We start from the raw sequence: 6250 nt of genomic DNA, 5'->3' as shown, positions 1-6250 counted from the left end.
AATCTTCCTCTCCCAGCTCAATGATCTGATCCCCTGTGTATAAGACTGTATGTCACACTGTTATCAATGTTCTATGAATAATTCATCACGTGGCACAAGGCACAAAAGGTCATGAACACATTCTAGAATTGAATATTTTAAGCATTTACCTTTTCTTCTGTTTTGTAGCAGCTCCTATCGATCATACTCATAAATGAACAGGAAATATTTGGGTTGCTATAAAGCTTATATTTATCTTAACGTATTTCTGTAAATACAGATATTTTAAAATACAACAAAATTGATCTAAACTGAGCTTTCACAAATTTTTTTTCTCTTCGGTAGTTATAATATTTTGTCATTTTCTTCAATAATAGAATATATTCAGGTTTGTCTTTATTTCCATTAATTAAATGATGAAAGATAAAAGTTTAAATAATTACTGATGTGTCCTATATGCAAGCATGAAAAGCAGATCGAGCACTGTCACTGAAAAGTTATGTCACTCAAGAATTCATTAAACATTCATTAGCCTCACCTCAGGCAAAGGTGTCCTTGTTTACATATTTGCAGATTTGCATACTCATGCCCTGAACAAGATTTCAAAGATGTTTATGATCCTATGACCACCTTAATTATGAATTCCCAAATAGATAAATAATAAATAAATAAATAAACAAATAAATCCTAATGAATGTGGTCATTTTTTTTTCCTACCTGGTCCTTTATGCAGTTCAAAGTACAAGGTGACATGAAGACAAGTGAAGTGCCAGTTTGGGTGCCTCAATCTCCCTCCTATGAATCTTGATCCAAAGCCAGAAGGGGTTTGGGGCAGGATGCTTGGTCATTTGGAAAGCTGCAGGGGTTGGCCTAGCAGATGGAGAAAGGGGAAGGTTTCAGTGTCTGAATGACATCCTCATCCCCCAACATATGGCTTTAACCATTTTTTTGTGTTTCACAGAGAAACCACAGACTGGAACGTATTTAAATTCTTTGATACGATTTTCGTGAGTTTTCAGCAGAAATCCTCCACCGTGGTTCTGGGGTAAGGCAGAAACAACACTGGGGATGTGTAATCTGGGAACTGGCCTTTGCGTCTGGTCTAAGTCCTCACTAGTTTCAGATACTCCCAGATATTTTCCAACAAGTCATCAAAATTCCAGCAGTGATGGGCAGAGATGGGTACAATGAGGCATCTTATAGACGATACGCAATTTCTCAGTGTAGATCTGATCAATCTTATTTAACACATAGATAGCGGGAGATATAAACTCTGTTTCCTTCCACCACTTCAATGAAGTCATTAGCTGTGGTATTGCGACGGTCCCATCGGCATTACGAATTTCGTACTCAGCCAGAAAGCTCTTCACAGTTTCAGCATCCAGCTCACTCTGAGGGCAAGTGGCTTTGAGATGAATGCGTCCCTTATCTTCTTCTTAAAACCAATATTAGAGGGTTTGTTGCTCAAGTGAATGCCAAAGCCTTCCAGCTCGTTTTCAATTATCTTCTTATGTCTCAACAGTTCAGGACATCCAGAACAACCAGGATCAAGTTACATGTTCGGGCTACTGCAATGGCTTGACGACCTCTGCTTCTCCCATCCTTGGCACCCTCAATGATACCTGGGAGATCCAGGAGCTGGATCTTGGCCTCTTTGTATCTGATGACACGGGGCACAGTGGTCAGAGTAGTGAATTCAGGTTGCCACCTCGGAATATACCCCTGCCAAGTTACTGAGCTGGGCTGACTTCCTCACAGTTAGAAAGCCCACAAACCCAGTTCGAGCACCACCTGTCTTGGCTACAACAAAACCTTCCGGCTCACCAGCACCACCACCTGTTGGAGTAATCAGTTCTCCGCGAAGCTTAGCAGAGCGAGCTTTAAGCAGCCCTAAGTGGTGTGCTGTGGTCTCGTTCTTTTAGTCCGAGCCATCTCGGCTTCGATCTCCGAGGTGATGGCTAAGCTGCTGCTCCTAGTGGCGAGTCCCCGGGGGTGCAGTGGCCTCCACACTGACCGCCTCTGTCACACACCCGCCAGCGAACCTGCCCAAAGCCAGCAGGAGCTACTGCAGTGCGCAGGCGCGGTACTTCCTACTTCTCGCGAAAGTTCAGGGTGTGCGTCTCCCATTCACCGCAACGGGACAGCGCGCGGAAAAGTCTCCTCGCCGACGCCTTTCCCATTCTCCCGTTTTTGGAGGAAGGTTTTCTGTCATTTCTTTTTTTGGGTCCTGGACTGCGTCAGTGAGTTTGGACCTCTGTTCTGGCCCCTATGTGCACACAGGTATGTATTTTCAAAAACCAAATTCTGCACACTGAGTAAAACAAAGCAGAAAGATGAGTTTGTTTGCAAGGCTTACGACCTGCAAAACCGGGAAACCCAAGGCTGCGGGAGCAATAAGTTTCCTGTTAGTTATTGACTAAAGGTGTTTTGTTTGTTTGTTTTTAAACACTACATGATTATATTTTAATACGTAACTAAAATACAGAACACCGTAATAAACTGATGGCAATAAAACAGCATTTCATTTGCGTTGCATGACAAATGGTTAACATCCTTAGTCATAAATGAGTTCTTAGAAACTAGTAACAAAGGCATTGATATTACAAAGGAAATGAAAAAAAAAAAAGAAAGAAAGTGAAATAACACAAGGGACTAGTAAGGACTAAAGGGGTAAATGCGGAATTTGTCTTTTTCAGCTGAGGCCTGGTGGCCTTCTTCCGTATTTGGCTCAGAGTAGCTGAGTCAGGAACAAGGAATTCCAAAGATGGTGTGAACAGATTTGGCATCTGCGGATTGGCTGGCGTCTTCTGCTAATTTCTGAGAAGAGCTGTAAATTCCTGTAGCTAATGTTAGGTAAGGTTAAGCTTCATTTTTTTTCGTTAATGCGACTGCATTAGCCAACTCCATTTTGTCCCCAACAAAAGTGATTCCATTTTTGTTTTGGTTCTACAGTACACATGTATGTATACACACATCCACACAAGGCCAAAGGTCTGGTGAGCTGGGAGGTCAAGCTCTTTTACAAGAAGGAATTAGAAACAGACCGATTCCAGAGGACGGATAGCTTCTGAGTCTGAGGCCCCACCCTGGAGGGAAGCCAGTTCTGTGCAAATGCCAGGTTGCAGGTGACAGCACTGGGGGCCTGAGAGACTGGGCTGTGAGAGGAGCTTGAGGGGACAGAGCAGCCTCTATACCCGCTCTGGGACTGGTGGCAGGTCCAGCCCTGCTCCAGAAGCAGACATTGGGCCCTGTCTGAGGGTAGGGGGGCCTGAAGATCCAAAGTGCTACATGGGACCATTCCTTGGCCCTTCCCTGTGCTCATGCCATGCATGTCAGAGTCCGTGACTCTTCATCTTTCATAATAATTCATAGTGATCACATGTTTGAGGGAGGAATGATATACTGAATATAATAAAATTCAATATGGAAGGTTTCATAAACTGTGGGTCAAGAACCACTAACAACTTGGCAGATTGATGTGAATTATACTGTTTTCCCTTTCACCATTTATCCATCTAGGCTGTGGTGTTTACAAAGCAGACACTAAAGTGGATATTTAGCAATTGGCCCATTGTCTATGATTTTTGAGGTATTATGGAAAAGGGAAAACTTACAGAATTTAGAGTACGGAAAACTGTAACAATTCGATTTTTTTTTTAAAGTTCTAAAAACTGTGGGTCATTAGGTTTGTAGTTAATACTAGAAAAGAGTTTGGCTTTTGTTATGAAAGAGATAGTTTATTCACATACAGAACAAGGTGCATTGATTAGGAGTAATACGTAGTGACTTAGAGTAAACTTTGCCCCCAAAACTCTAATTTCAGCATTTGGCAGGGTTTGGCTGGTACAGCAGAAACAATATGTTATATTTTTAGCTAATCACTTAACAGTTTTTTAGGCAAAATAGAGGCGTGCAGACAAGATGATTCTAAAGATGAGTAAATTTTTAGCTTGTTATACCAATGTAACAGGAGATTCCTACATAGCAGTTGCACAAATAATTGGCACATTTCTGTGACATTTTTTAATGACTTAAGATGCAGAGGCATACTTATAAAATCGATCAACATTAATCTAGCAGTACAGAATTAATAGCTAATATGATCTGGAGTAGAATCAGAATTCAGAAATATCATTAGAGTTGAAATAATGGGCTGAATTCACTAAGAAAGTATTTATATGAGATGTCCAGAATAGGCAAATTCATAGAGACGGAAGATAGGTTAGTGGTTACCAGGGCCTGGGGTAAGTGGGGAATGGGGAGTGACTACTAAGGAATGATTTCCTTTTGGAGTGACAAAATGTTTTGGAATTAGATAATGGTAATGGTTGCATAATTTTGTGGCTATGCTAAAACCCACTTTGTACACTTTAAAAGGATGAATTTTTTGGTAAGTGAATTATATCTAAATAAAAACTTTAAAAGGCATTTATGTTTAATAAACTGGGAATAGAAGAAAAACTTATGAAAAACAGAAGGAAATTGAACACAATGAAGAATTTTTATCTTGCACATGTAACCAGGTGAAACTCTAGTTGCATTCTCATTAACTCATGCATTAAAAAATGAATAAAAATAGAAGTATTTTATCTCCATTATTATTAAGCCTTGTTTTAGATATTTTAGCTAAGACATATGTTTTAAATATTCTAACATATTTAAATGCCGGGAAAGAGAAGACCCAATTATATTCAGTGCAGATGGTTTGATTGTCTATATAGAACACACAAAGGATTTAAAATGAAAACAGTTAGATTTGAAAGAATTCCAAAAGGTGGCTGGACAAAAAGAATTGTTTAACAAAATCAACAGCTTTCCTATATGCTATCAACAAACAAATATAACAAAATGAAATGGAAAAAAGAACTCATTCACAATAACAGTCTAAAGAATAAAATACTCAGAGTTAAATTCATGAGATATATGCAAAGATGAAGTCCCCTTATATGGGTCTCAGAGATGGATAATTGTAGGAAACTGAATGAAAGCAGTTTTGTGTATGCCCATACATGCATTTTTCTAGGTATAGAATCCAAACAATCCATCAGATTCTCAAATGGCTTTAAGAAACAACAAAGTTTACATATCATTGCCCATAAAGCAGCAGTATCTAGAATAGTGTCATAAGAATACATTGATAAATAGATAGAATAGCTTGATAGACAAGTTGGAATAGACAGATAAATGGAATCATAAAATAAAAACTAGGAACTAGTATGTTTATGTATTTAGTGTACAGTAAATAATAAATAAAGAATAGGAGAAATGATTAATTTTTAAATAGTTTTCAAGAAAAGAGATATTTAGAAAAAAAATGTAGTTTTCTACTTCTTCCCATACACCCAAATTTCAGATTTATTAAGGATTTTATATAAAAATTAAATCTTAAAAAAGGTATTAGAAGAAAATATAGGTGAATTTTTATGTAAGTGTGGGTCTTGAAGAAGACCTCAAAGAAACCATTATTAAGAAATGAATATTCTTTTGAAAACAGGAAAACATAAGAACTTTACATAGAGTATAATAGGCAAATAAGAAATCGGGAAAAGCATTGCAATATATTTGACAAGGTTTAATGTTAACACATAAAATTCTCTAAAAAATACTTCAAAGAGAGAGATCAAAAGGAAAGTGATCAAAGGCCAAGAAAAAAGCAATTTCTAAGAAGAAATACAAATAATCAGTAGACGTATAAAATGTTCAAATGTACTAGTAATCAAAGAAACTCAAATTTAAATAACAATAATATAGCACTGGCTAATACTAAGAAGTCTGATAATATGCAGTGTTTAAGCTAGAGTTAAGAAATGGGCTTTTCCATTCGTACACTGATGATTGGGGTCTAAATTGCCATTCATGTTCCTGAATGGCAATTTGCCAATGTCTATCAAAAGCCTTAAAAATGTGCTTAAACTTTGTAATCACTGTTCTCAGAATATCCTACAGAAAGAATTGTGTAAATACAAATGTCTATTTGAGAATTGTGTTGAAGCATTTTTTATAATGGTGGGCATTTTAAACAGTATTAAGTAGGTGAAATGAATTATGGCTGTGGCGATAGTGATTTCCAAAGATAGCCATAACAATATTTCCAGTCCCACATGCCCTTCCTTAACTTTGTCACTCCCCCATTTACAGTTTCCCCTTCCCTGAACCTAGGCAGGACTTTGTGGCTCCCTCACTGAATAACATATGATGAAAGTGAAATTGGATGACTTTTAAAGGCAATTTGACTTTCCACCTGATTCTCTCACCTTTGGGATTTTTCTTC

General features: G+C 37.9%; 1 pseudogene; it reads right to left on the bottom strand.

The window, feature by feature from the left end:
* Positions 1 to 849: 849 nt before the first annotated feature.
* LOC118900516 lies at positions 850 to 2159 on the bottom strand (annotated as a pseudogene).
* Positions 2160 to 6250: the final 4091 nt, after the last annotated feature.

This window comes from Balaenoptera musculus, chromosome 9 (assembly GCF_009873245.2).
Source record: "Balaenoptera musculus isolate JJ_BM4_2016_0621 chromosome 9, mBalMus1.pri.v3, whole genome shotgun sequence".
In the NCBI taxonomy this organism is placed as follows: Eukaryota; Metazoa; Chordata; class Mammalia; order Artiodactyla; family Balaenopteridae; genus Balaenoptera; species Balaenoptera musculus.
The sequence above is the reverse complement of the archived record's forward strand: the minus strand, read 5'-3'. Positions and strand labels throughout refer to the sequence as shown.